We start from the raw sequence: 14,589 nt of genomic DNA, 5'->3' as shown, positions 1-14,589 counted from the left end.
AATATCGCTGATTCTATTTGACGAAAGCAGTGGGTGCGCCTTCGCCAGCTGGTATCCGACTTGGCAGAAATGGCACCAATTCCACCACTTTTTCAGAGCATGATCTACGAAAGAGGCTTGACGACTAATTGGCTGTTCTATGTCCGGCAATACATTACAGTCGTATCAAGTCGGTTTAAACCGGTTCTCTAATTTTAGGCTTACGTATCAATTGCCAAATTTGTGGCCTCCATCCGTTGACAATTTGGTATTGTTTTTCTCATCTTTGTCACTTAATTGCATAACCGCCAATACAGCTCGCCTCTATAAATGTGCTATCGGTGCCCAATGCATGCTTTTTTGGGTTCGCGGGTACCACTGAAAATTATATAATCACTAAAATTATAACAGGCATGGGAAGGAATACACGCGCACATACAACGCGACTTCCAATAACGGCACAATTAGTATGCCTAATTGTTGAAAAACTCCCTTCCATGTGTATAAATAAATACGAAAGTGCCCTATTTACAGCGGCATACACTTTGGCTTTCTTTGGGTTCTTCCGCGAAGGAGAATTAGCCTAATTCGAGTCCCATGAATGTGATTAACTGTCCGAGCAGTTTCAGTTTTTTCGGGTTTGGTAGGCACCCCGACGTATGCACAGAAACGTAAAAAAATATCCAAGTTCGTTTGACATTGAGCGGAATTAGGTGGACCTAGAATGAGAAAATCATCCAGAATATGAACCATACAATCGATGCCCAGGTGTTTTTCAGAAATGAACTGAAGGGTAGATAGATAGATTTATTTCAACATAAAATGTACAATTTACATGGCAATTTTAAAATTAAGACATACAGGTGTTAAACAAACTGTATAAGTTAATACAGCCATGTCAATCAACATTACATGTTAAGGATATCACAAAAAAGAGTTTAAATAATACTCTTATTTCCATTGTGGTCCTTAAAATATAGTCTTGTGTGACATAGGCAGACTTAAAACAAAATATACTTAATTATCACAGTGTGGTTATCAAGGAAAGACATTGAATTGCATAAATAAATAAATTAAATAGCTAAAATGATGGAACAATATGCGGCTTTGACAAAACATTGTAAATAGAGTGACTAAGTAACAATATTAACTAAAGCTTTATCAGATAAAAAATATATGGATATCACAGATGAATATTGCCATGAAAAAACTGACCTGTAAAACTTACTATGTAATTTAAATATCTATCTTTATGCATGACAGTTTAAAAAAATATAAGAAATAAATGAACTTATAGTAAAATTGCATTAAAAGGAGAGCAAATACAGTAATTAAACTGAACTTAAAAAGTGTTCATTGACCTTGCTTTTAAAGGAAATAATAGATTTGGCATCCCTCACATCCTGTGGTAGACTGTTCCAAAGGTTACAACCATTAAAAGCAAAAGATTTGCCACCAAAGCCTTTGACCTTAGGAATTGCAAACCTCTTGCATTCCGACATTAAATTATTTGTACCATCGACCTTAACTCTGAACCTGGTAGGATATTTATGAACTTCATTGATGGGGGTAAACTGTTCCCTTAAATAGAAAGGGGAAAGTTTGAAGTTGATTTTATATACATGACATAATGTTATTTGATTCATTCTACATCTGGCAACCATTGTAAACGTGAAAAATGCTCTTTACCAATATGTGACCTAGGTTGTAAGTTCAACACAAATCTTATTTTGTGTGACTTGCAATTTATTCTTTAAATCTTGTGTCAAACTGTTATACCAAGCAGATGATGCATAGTCAAAGTGACATTGTATAAGAGAGGTAACCAGAAGTTTCTTTGTATGTAGGGTGAGGAATTTACTTTTACGGTATAGAAATTTTAGCCTTGCATTTGATTTTCTAATAATAGACCTTGCCATAGACTCAAAGGACAAGTGTTGATCAATGGTTACTCCAAGATATTTAACTGAAGTCGTTGATTCAATAGGTTGGCCATTACATTGAATATCATGTTTGGACTGGGATTTCAACCGTTTTTGGGACCCAAATAGAATAGACTCTGTCTTTCCAAGATGCAGGGAAAGTTTATTACAGATGAGCCACTGACTAACAATATTCAGGTCATTACTTAACAGGTTTTTTATTTCCATTTTACTTTTACCTGACACAAGAATTGCTGAGTCATCTACATAAAGGAGTAACTTATTTTCGACAACAGCAGATATGTCATTTACATAGATAAGAAAAACAAGTGGCCCTAAAATTGACCCTTGGGGCACACCACAGGAAATAGTTGTTGAGGAGGAGTATTTACCAGAAATTTCAACTAACTGACTTCTATCAGACAAGTAGAAGGTAAACCAGTTAATGGACATTTCATTGAGACCCATCGCATTTAGTTTATTCAATAAAATAGAGTGATTTACTGTATCGAAAGCCTTCTGCAGATCTATGAGGACCATGCCAACATAGGGCAGTGCTAAATCGCTCAAATATGGCGGGAGCTGAAGATCATCCCATGGGCAAGCAAGTATCAAAGTAGAATTTGTCTCGAAACTTGAAACCGAGCAAATCATGGTCTTCAGGGTGTACTGGAATGATGCGAAAAGCAGAGTCAATGTCTGTTTAACTAAGCAAAGAACCCCGGCCTAACATAACTACTTTTTGTACAGCATCATCGAAGGTTGCATAAGAGACTGAAGCCAGATTTTTTTTAATAAAGGAATTTACTGAGTTACCTTTGGGGTAACTTAAGTGATGAATTAACCTAAACTGGTTTGGTTCTTTCTTTGGAACTAAGCCTATAGGACTAATATGCAATTGGGGAAAGGGTTTAATTGTAAAAGGACCTTTAATGCGACCAACATCTAACTCCTTCTGAAGCTTACGAGCAACCATAGAAGGGTCTTGGATACAAGATTTTAGTGTTATTTCGAGGACCTATATAACCCAATTTGAAACCATTTGTAAACCCATGGATGATATACTGGGCTAAAGGGTACCCGAATAGAAAAGGGGTCATATTGGCAATATTACCTGGAGTGACCACTCGGTTTGAAAGACTTGGCTTGGGATGATTTGGGCGTGGATGAGTTTTGAGCGGCCTGGGCAGTGAATTGTTTATTTGAGTATGTGCAATGGAATGCTGTATGTTGTCCTCTGCAAAACCCACACACGTGGGGCTGGGAACATTTGGGACTATGGCATCCAGTGCGCTTGTTGTGATTCCAGTATGTGTTCTCGAGGAATTGTCTGACTTTGAATGAAGTTGACTTTCCAGGACGAAAGGGACGAAATGGCTGTGTGTGTGTGTGTGTGTGCAGATACTGTGTTGAAAGAGGTACACGCCATTAACCAAAATTCTGTGTGTAACCTGTCCCATGGCAAAGGTGCAGATGCTCGGGCCATACGAAACTGGGTGTCGTAGAAAGCAAATGAAAGACCTGGGCGCCGTGAAGCGATATCCCGAACTATCTCCATATACTTCATGAGCTGGGAAGTTTCAAGTGGATATCTGTGTGAGTAGACGGCGATAAACCGAATAAAAGCCGATGTCCATGACTCAATGGTAGTAATTTTCTTAGCTTTGTGTGATGGTGAGATAGATATATTGGATTGATTGTCCACATGTAAAGAAAATGTTGGAGATTGGTGTTGATTGATTGATGCCGGCAGAAGCGAAGCTATGTCGATATATTTATGTGCCCAGATAGCTTTTTGGACCGACTTCATTTTTGCGACAGGATAGGGAAGCTAATAGGCTCAGAATCTTGAATTGGTGTGACATTTACCTCCGAGTGTTGGCGAGAAGGGTAGTCTGTGTCTTCCACAGACTCATCTGAGTCTGAAGTGTCGCTTCCAAAAATATGAACAGTCTTAACATCTCCAGGAGGGATAGACATTGTGTGGATGGTTGATGTTCTCAGACGTGAACTGTTAGGGTTCGGAGGGGCTGGGATGACTATCTCAGCTTCACTTTCGGAATCTTCATGAGATAATGATATGAAGTGATGATTGTTCATCGATGTAGAAGATACAGACGGATTTGCCAGAACCGGGGCTTCCGCTTCCGCCTCGCAATCCGAATTGTCATGTGACAGCAAAAGCCTAGTTCGTTTTGACACGTTTGGAGAGGTATCCGGAAATGCTGTGGCGCTGGCCGTTTTCTTACTTCCAGGCCGTCCAGTCCGCCTCTCAGTTGCAACCTTCTTATTTCGACCTGCAGAGAGTTGTCTCGACTTGTTCCATGTAGTGGAATTGGTGCTTCTTTGTTAGTGTCTGTGTCGGGGCAGCAAGGACAACTAGATACTGTGGCAGCCTTACGTTTTTAACGCCGCATCTAAAAAATATCAAAACCTATAGAAAAGAAAATGTGGTTGCATTATGCACCGCACAAAGCAACAGAAAAAATGTCATGCTGCACCAAACAAGGTTGACCCGCGCCACAACGTGGTCGCAATGTGCACCGCACAAAGTCAAAAGATGTGTACAATGCACTAAATAAAATGTTGACCCGCGCCACACCGTGGTCGCAATGTGCACCGCACAAGGTCAAAAAATGTGCACCGCACAAAATAAAAAAAGTTGACCCGCACCACACCGTGGTCGCAATGTGCACCGCACAAGACCAAAAAATGTGCACGATGCACTAGATAAAAAGTTGACCCGCGCCACACCGTGGTCGCAATGTGCACCGCACAAGGTCAAAAATGTGCACCGCACTAAATAAGGTTGACCCGCGCCACACCGTGGTCGCAATGTGCAGCGCACAAGGTCAAAATTGTGCACCGCACTAAAAAAAAAAGTTGACACGCGCCACACCGTAGTCGCAATGTGCACCTCACAAGGTCAAAAAAGTGCACCGCACTAAATAAGGTTGACCCGCGCCACATCGTGGTCGCATTGTGCACCGCACAAGGTCTAAAATGTGAAGACTTCAAAAAATAACAATGACCACACCGTGGTCACATTCCAAAGCCAACTATGGACACCTTATGCACCACACAGACAAGAACATGTGCATACCCCACTGAAAACAGTGAAATCATGCCGCACTGTGTTAACAAACAATATTATACAATTAATAAAACTGTAATATGTATTTTCAACTAATCAAACTGAAATATCAAGCATAAAGCTTATCGTAATGGAATATCATTGACGAAGTTCAATATTCTTCATAAATTAAAAAAAAATGCAAAACTATTCCAAACTTTTGCGTAATGTACCAAGCTAATTATTGAAACATAAAAACGTAACTTGCGTATCACTTGACTGTGGTACGGAAGGCTGCAACTATGGCTGCCCGAAGATTTGACAAAAGTTTGAACTGCCCGTCTTTGGAAAGGTGGCAACCATCCGAACTGAAGTGTTTTGCCTTTGCCTCTGCCGACCAAAATCCCTTGATATGCACGACCAGGAAAACGGGAATGCAGATTGATGTGAAGTTGTATGTTCAAAGCATCCACTCGATCATTGAACCACTCAATGTCAACTGGGTAACGGATTTGCACAGATGCTGGACATCGATGTAACACTTGGCATACTATGACCTGTGTAATGTTCAAAATATAAAGTGCACTGTCAACTATATCACAAATTTGATTTGAGTTATATACGTCATTAGTGCCAATCAGTAATATGAGAACATCCGGAAAAAAGTCGGCCACTGTTCCAATTTTTGTTTTGAGAACCGCTGCAGAGGCCCCAGGAAAGCCAGAGTACTGTATCATGGACCGTCCGTGTAAACATTGTTGAAAATTAAGCGAATCCTCCTCTCGAATGAAAGTTCGAAGTCGAGATACAAAAGAATGTCAAAAAATGCACTTTCATAGGCGCAGCCATTTTAAATCGCTTATGTCCTTACGACACACATGTAGGTCAAAGACACTTACATCCACAGACTGAGTAATCCGTTTTCTAAATAGCGCAAACCGTACAATGTTTCACAAAGTTAAAAGGCATCGGAAGGTTGCCACCACTATATTTTTAATCCAGAAATAGGACGAAGCAATTCCTATTAATAATGCGTAAAGTATATACCTTCGCACACAATATATAGGTAAAATTATGCAAAATATTTTGCTCAAAATATGCAAGCACGTATCTCAGAAGATTTTTCTAGAATGGCTGACGCGGGAGGCTAGCGATAGGCTGACACCCACCACGTGACCACTGGTCACGGCTTCGAACGCTGATAAGCCAAGCACACACCACGTGACCACTGGTTACGGCGTGGAACGCTGATAAGCCACGCTTTAGATGTAACCGGTTAAACCCGCACATTTAGCAAGGGGTGATTCAGTTCAACCCGCAGATCCATAAAACATTTTATGTCGGCATAAAATTATATAAATGTTTTTTTTCTGGCACGCAGGCCAAAGATTAACGGCCCGTTGCTGTGTCATATGGATGGTACTCCTCTTACACGCACACAGTTTTCTTCTGTATTAAAAAAATGTTTATCTGTTATGAGCCTCAAATTTGCAAAGTACAACACACATTCATTTCGCATTGGGGCAGCCACAACCGCCACTATGGTGGGTTGCACCACGTAACAGATAAAAGGGGTCGGTAGGTGGACGTCAGACGCCTACAAACGTTACGTTCGGCATGAAACTATACATTTGGTTCCAAATTTACTTTAGGTTTGGTTCATCACATCATATTTCATATTATTGTTCTGATTATTTGGACATAACGACGCGCGTGTGGGTCGTCGGTTCTTTAATTATAAGGCATGCCTTTTGCTACGCCCGATCGCACGACGCAAACCTGGGAATTCCCAATAGTGCCTTTTGGTGGCAGTGCTATGGAGGTCTGAGCCTTAAAGCGCTTGTAAGGAAAGTCACGTTTTTGAAATATATTAATGAAGATGGACTACCTAATGTCTAGATTATTATGACCAGATTGTTTCGTTCGCTGTTCATGCTTGTGAATTCGTGCTTGTGTAAATAACATGGAGCCTCGCCATTAAATCCAAACTTTAAATGTAAATAAAACAAAATTAAATTTTGACAAGTTTTTTGTTCTGTTGTTTTATATAGCAAAGAAAGTTATAGTTATGGTTGAACTTCGAGTAACAGAAGCAAAGCGCTCCAATCGTTCTTTTAAGTTGAGAATTTATCGATAATCCCAGTGCGCCGTAATATTGTAGGAAAAAAGATAATTTTTATGAAAATGGCGATGTCACAGCATTCTCATGGCGACCTTGGCGTTTTACCGTGTTCCAGCAGAGTTTTAGTCTGCGATTGTCTGCGACCTCGTGGCGCTCTCACGGCACTTCCACAGCAAGCATCTCATTGTCACAGTGCGCGCACTGCATGTGTACTGCGCTTTCATGGCGCTCAAACTGCGCTGATCGCGTGTTGTTTTGCACTTTCTACACAAACGATACCTCCATCAGAAAAGGTGATGAAGACAGGGAAAGATAAATGCCCACAGCCAACAGAAGCAAGTCCATCACCATGTTGCACATCAGTCAGGGTGAAATGAATGTTTATTTGAATATATCATTCCTTTATACTATTTTGTTTGGTTTGTTTATTGTCATGCAAATGCCAATTGACGCGGAAGCAGCACATTCGGGGTGCAATGATCGCCATGGCGGCTCAGTATAATCGTTGTAAGAGAGCAGTTAGAAAAGTAAACTGTTTCTAACAGCCATAGACGCGCGATGGACACGCAGTGTCATCTCTGACAATGCCATAGAATCGCCGTGCAAGCGCCACCGATTACCATTGCGCTCGCACTGCAACCTCTGAGCACCTGCGGCGACCTTGTGGCTTTGTAGGAGACCTGACAGCGCTGCTATGGCGACCTCACGGCGATGCCACTGCGCTGTTATCAGAACGCCAATCGTCAGCGTTTGTTTGGGCATGCTCAACGTGCGCGCCTTCACTCAGCGTTATATGCGATCCCACCGCGTTAACTGGCGATGCAACTGCGGTGCCGAGGCGATGCTTGCTATTTCACCGCGAAGATCGCCGTTCTAGATTTTTCTTGGACGCCGTGGGAACGCGGCCCTAGTGTGACGGAAATTTTAAACACCCGCGAAAGTTGAAATTCTTACTAATCAAACCCAGTTCTTAATGATTGCCTATCTGCAATTTCAGTCAATGAAAATATAGGCTGTATTCTAACTTCTGTAAATGTGTTAGCCTTAATGTTAACATCACGTCTTGCTACTCAGATATTTCACAGGTTTGTACGATTTAAATCTATGATAAGTATGAATGTACTCCAGTATCTCGAAATGTCCCAAACTAGCATGTAAGTGATAAACATTAACAATTGAGAGACCCAAATATTTGTCATTGTCTTGCTTGTATGTTAATACTGGGAATGTTGGGTCTGCTTGACAACTTTAACTATTGAAAGGAGCAGGGAAGAAGCGACTGTATGGCTTCCAGGTCCTTTGGCTTTTATCCATGTTTGAAATTAGTCCATCGTCGTCAGACTCAGGGAGTGTTTTGGTCTTGTTTTGTTGTGGATATACTCTAGTTCTCTAACGAGCACCGGTGTATAGTACTGTCATACTTCAGTGGACTGTTGAACGTCCCAGAAGATTTTGGCTGATTTTATAAGTTCTCAAACTGAGTCTTAGACATGTATTAGTGATTCAATTCATTTACCAATGACATTTACAAAAGAATGAAAACACTCAAATTTTACTCTTAAAATTAAGTTACTTCTTATGTAGTTATTGAATATGTTCTAGTATGCAACTTGTAGTATAGTAAGGAGTAGCAGAGGAGCGGTGGTTGACAACTTGGGCTTGAGTATCTTTAGGTTTTTATCTTGGACGTCTGAAGCCAATTGTATAAATCAAACTTGTTATGTGTGTGTGTCCGCGAGAGCGTACGTTTCTGTATGCGTGTGTGATTAAGGGAGAACTCCATTCATGTTAAAATTTTAGATATTTTCCGAAATTTGTTCTAAAAAGGAAGTGTAACCGATTCTTAGAGTATAAAGCATTTTGAGAATCGACAACTGTATCTGTTCTAACATTTATTCCAACATTCACTTACGTAACATCAACTAAACAACTCAGATTCGTCGTTTCTGTACTTAAATCACCGGCAGACGAACAAGTCTTATCTAAAGAAATTGTACTGTATTGCATAAGCTATTAAAGCTACTCGCTCAAGTTTGTGTAAAATGCACTTTTTGTATAAACTGTGGCAACTTATTATGAGAGTCAAAACTATGATACCGATCGGTATAACCCTTCAGCAAAAATGTTGGTATTTGCTCAAATATCGTCTTTGAAGACCACAAATTTTATAAGCGTCAACGCTAATGGTCACTTAATTTCTAATTATTTATTTCGCTACATGAGTATTTTTGTGTTTGTGCAACACACGTTGGTTCGCGACATGTATATGTTCGTATCGGTCCTATAATTGACACATGGGTATTTTTATATCGGTTCAATACTCGCAATATTGATGTTATGGTATCGGTCCAATTCTCGCTACATGGATAGTTTTGTATCAGCCCAATAAGTGCTACATGGACACTGAGTATGTTGCGTATTTTATAACAACATGGCGTTTCGCCCCCGTTATTCTCATTGTTCCTTAATGCCTCGTCTTTACTTACGGACACGCTTAGGATCTTGTGCTTTTATCTAACTTTGTCATATATAGAACGTGGATTTCAAATTTATGCCACACAGTTTAAGAAAATTAAAGAACACAATGTTGTTTTTTATTTCGTTGTTAATCACCATATGTGTTGCGGCGCAGGCCAGGACTATTGAGATGAGACTTGATCTGATTGAAAAACAACTTAACGAAGTTCTTACGAGAGGTATCGTTAGAGTTTGAATAGATATTTTGGTATAATTATATTTTCTCACAAAGAGCCGCCATCGTATAAGTGACCCCATCATTACTCTTCTAATGATGAACAAGTTAAGATACCATACCGAGCTGACGTGCAGAGCGCCTGGTCAAGCCAAATTGTCACATGTATCGTCAAAGATAAGATACTAATGACATTTCCATACCTAAAATAACAACCACATTGAGATGACAAACATGAGTTTATTTACCTGCCACGTTGCTTCTAGGACAATATCTTATGTTTAGGGTTTATATCCATACATCCATGAGCCGTTAAGACACTTCACCAAGACTAACATCCATCAACTTTGTTCGTGTTCATAACTCCTCTTCCTTTCACTCGAACTTACACACACATTGTACACCATCAACTTTCGTGCCTTACATATGATGATATTAGTAACTTACAATATGTTTCAGAAATTAACCTACAGAAGGAAAATGAAGGTCAGAGAACTGCCCTGCGACAGCGTGACATTGAAGTTGTTGTTGAAAACCAGAGAAAGATTATTGAAGAACTCCAAGATACCGTTGTGCGTCAAAACAATCACATTGAGGGGTTACAGACGACAGTAAGGGTGCAGGAGTTGAGAATAAACGAGCTTGAGGGCGCAAGTCGGGAACTTAAACCGGAAAAAAATGAACTAGGCGAAAACATACAGGCCACGAGGGAGTCTGTATTTCCTCGTAATTTAAACACAGAAAACTCGGGTATTTTTCTCACACTGCTGCTGAAGTTATCTTGCATAAACACATTTTGATTATATTTAAAGCGACAGTCCGCAAAAGTAACCGTATTTCAAAAGTTTTTAATAAGTTCCACATTGTTTCAGACCGACTGAACCGCAATTATTTTTTAAAAAATCGCTTTAATAACTTAGATTTAACAAATTGAAAATTGCCGAAAGTTGCTATTTTTAGACGGCAAAAGAGAAAGTAGGTCTACGGTTTTTCCGACTACTCTTGGGGGCGATACTATTTCCCGGTCCCGGTCTCATCCGGTCCCGGTCTCCTCCGGTCTCTGTTTTATAGTAGCTATCGGGCGTGATCAAAAAGGTGTTAATGACCGCGGGGGGTAATAGGATTACAAAAGATTACAGTTGATTAAAACATTAGATATTTGATGATAATTATGTCACTATTTATTTCAAATTTTATATCAATAAAACATAAAATAAATTTAGGCAAAGATAAAAACATGAAATATGCACATGTACTGAAATTAATGTCATGAATAACAAACACATTGAGTGTGTGTTTTTTTCATATTAAATTCAGTTATAAGTATACTATTGATAATAGTAATACAAAAAATAACAATGCTTGACTACATGTAAATCAGATATGAGTCGGATATGCAAACATGGAATTTTTCAATTGTAATCATTTATGCTTAAAAATTTTTATGTCGGGGGGGGGGGGGTAAACATAAAAGGAAGAACAATAACATAACATAACATAATTTAAAAGGTGCAATTCTAAGTTACTTCATACTCTAGCCGTCCTCAATCTTTTATGCAAAAAACATGAGCATTTGTACTGCATCGCATCTTTCTCTACACCTTTAACACGAATTGCATAAATAGTGTATACCTATAACAAATTGCATAAATTAAAACATAATGTTTATATATTTTATACCATTTTGTTACATATAAAAACAAATAAGATTGTCAAAATCGTGTTATAAACATCAGCAACACAATCCGTTGCCTGGGGCCATAAGTTATGAACCGGGAATTATGAGACCGGATGAGACCGGATTTTACGAGGAGAGACCGGGAAATAGTATCGCCCTGCGCATGTGGAATCCCACTGTTTTTTTCTATTTATATAACCGTTAACTCTCGGGGGCCGATAGTTAAGAAGAGATATTGAAAATGACACGAAAAACTCATTTCTAGGTCGATTTGAACCAAATTTTTTTTGGATTCGTCAGTCAGGAATGCTTATCAACACATAGATGAATTTATTTTTTTTTCATGGCTAATTTGCCCGATTTGCGGACTGTCGCTTTAACTGACTACAGGAGTCAAATATATTGCTTCACAATCACCCAAACTTTACTGAATGCTGTCAATCTGATTGAACTTTCATTAATGTTTTTGTTCAAAATGCCGAATGGAACACTAATCCTGTCATTCGGTAAATTGTATGTCATATATTCCACAGTGTTTCCGTTAAACGAGCATGCAGAAATCATGGAATAACAATGAGTGCAAATGTTTTGCAAAGGTTATGTAATTAATGAGTGTCAAAGTACAAATGCAATAGTTGGCGTAACAATACAAATGCACTACAAAGTTTAGCAACAACAACAACAAAAAACAACCATTACCTTCATTTGCCATGGTAACATGTGTTACAAGAGACTATAAAGTTCAATAAAGCGTCGGTAAACAAGATGGAAGTGAATATTTCGTTACAATATATTTGTCTAGATAGTTCTATGCTATCAAAGTGAAATTATTACGCAATATAATAATGTTAACATGTGCAACTGAAATAAAGCTTCATCAACGTGTTTGCGGATTCAGTGAGATGGGTAAAATTAGTTAAACAATTCATTTTAACATTTTGAACTAAAATATTTTCGCGAGGAAATGTAGGATATTTGTGGTAATAGTATTTTCTGTTTGATATAGTCGATAACTAAAGGCAGTCGACTTATTTAAAATAATCAGTCTGGAACATAGAATTTTTTTCATGTTCATTACAAGAACAAGCAGTTAAGTATTTCATATTTCGTGAAATTCAAAACAGAACCACCCACAAAGTGTTTTCAGGTCCTCATCCGCTGTTTTTGTGTCTCATTGCTGTCGGTGAAGCTCTTTTCACACCGAATCGTTTACGGTCTGGATAAACTACAATGTATTAAAAATATAATGGTTTTACGACAATAATATAGAATAAAAATAATAAGACCAGTGACGCAGCCAAAGTGATAAAAACCAAATACCAATCTTAGAAGACCATTAGAATAATCAGTCGCGAGAATACCGTTGTAATTGTGGCAAGCTACTTAACTCACGTCAGATTTTGTATAATGCAAATACAGAGAAAAGTTAAGCAACAAAACAATAGTGGTCACAGATGCGTGAGGAAAGCCCTCTATTCAGCCTGTCGGTAATTGGTATATAATATATATGCTGAATAAAATAATGGCTAATATCCCATTTATCTTAACAAATGCCTTCAATTATTGATCTACAATTATGCGAACACTGATTGAATTCCCATTAACATGTAAAACGTAGATATGATGAATTGGATTTTTTGCAACATTGGCCTCCAAATGTGACCTTGACCTTTGCAATGAGATCACAAATGTCATGCATGACATATTTTCCAATGGAGCTTGACAAATTCGTAAAACTTTATTAATAATTTATGTTTTGGCTGAGACAGTGTATTGCTATGAATTGTATAGAGCGCAACATGGCCACTGAATGTGACCTTGACCTTAAGATGAGAGCATAGACTTTATGCGCGACAAACCTTACTATGGTGCTCTACAATTATGTGAGGTTTGATTGATTTTTTTATAAAGTTATGGCTTAAGGTGGAACGCGACTATGAACGAAATTTCGAGTTACTGTCTGAAAATTGGTATACGAATAGAAGAGCATATGCTCAGCTAAGAACAGTTTTGAATCTACGAGTCTTCAAAATATGCCACTGACGTCAATTTTGAGACGTCTGTCATATTTTTGCGTTCCAGCTACAATAACCGATATTTTCATTAATTCTTCGTTTAGCGCTATGAAATTTCAACCTCAAGTGCGTCTTGTGAAAACGTTCACGCACATATATTTTTCATTCTCTTATTTTACGTTTTTATTTTAAATTCGTCTATAACGTCATTTTTCGCTGAAAAAACGGCGTCGTGTTTCGCTGAAAAAAGTGCGCATTTCTTTAATTCTTGAAAAAACTGCTCGTTTAATTTTTGATTTTTTTAAATACATGTATTCAATGTTTTATTACAAATTGCCTGATATCAAGAAAAGGGTACCTTACCGACTTCGTTTTTGATGAGAAATCTAAGAGTGTCTGATCAGTTTTATGTAAGGGATATTTGTTGCTGTACAAAATATCTGATTCCACACAAGACGGGCGCTGAATTACCAGCTTTATAAATCAACGGATGACTTAAATCTGGTGGCTATTTTAATGAGAGGCTTTCTAAATTATTAAGCAATCTCATTTGCCGAATTATAATATTTTGATAATACACATCAATAATCGTTGAAGTCATGGGACTATGCTGATTAGTGCTTTGTTTTTTTATATATTCATCTACAGTAATAACACAACAATAAACAGTTCTACTACTTTATTAGTTACCAATTTCTATGCTGATTAGTGCTTTGTTTTTTTTATATATTCACCTACAGTAATAACACAACAATAAACAGTTCTACTACTTTATTAGTTACCAATTTATTTTATAAGTATCAGTAGAGATCTGCAGTTATAAGGCTATGAACTAAGCAAAAGCATAGTAAATCCAGTGTGTGTCACTCATTTCATACACAAAATATAACTTACAAACCAAAAAATGGTAATCGACAAAAATCTGCATTGTAATAAGCACAAACGGATCCAGGCAGTAGAGGGGGTGCAGCCCCCCCCCCCTCTCCTTAAAATCATCTAAGTTTACTTCTGTATGTCACCATTTGAGAAAAATGTAATAATATACATATCTATAAAATACGCGACTATAGAGTTCAGTGTTTTGAATCTAAGTTTGATGTAGCCAATC

General features: G+C 38.3%; 1 pseudogene; it reads right to left on the bottom strand.

Annotated features, from left to right (window-relative positions):
• Window positions 1-271: 271 nt before the first annotated feature.
• On the bottom strand, window positions 272-3,711 carry LOC128215067 (uncharacterized; annotated as a pseudogene).
• Window positions 3,712-14,589: the final 10,878 nt, after the last annotated feature.

The sequence above is a fragment of the Mya arenaria genome, chromosome 13 (assembly GCF_026914265.1).
Source record: "Mya arenaria isolate MELC-2E11 chromosome 13, ASM2691426v1".
In the NCBI taxonomy this organism is placed as follows: domain Eukaryota; kingdom Metazoa; phylum Mollusca; class Bivalvia; order Myida; family Myidae; genus Mya; species Mya arenaria.
This window is presented reverse-complemented; position numbering and strand designations above follow the sequence as displayed.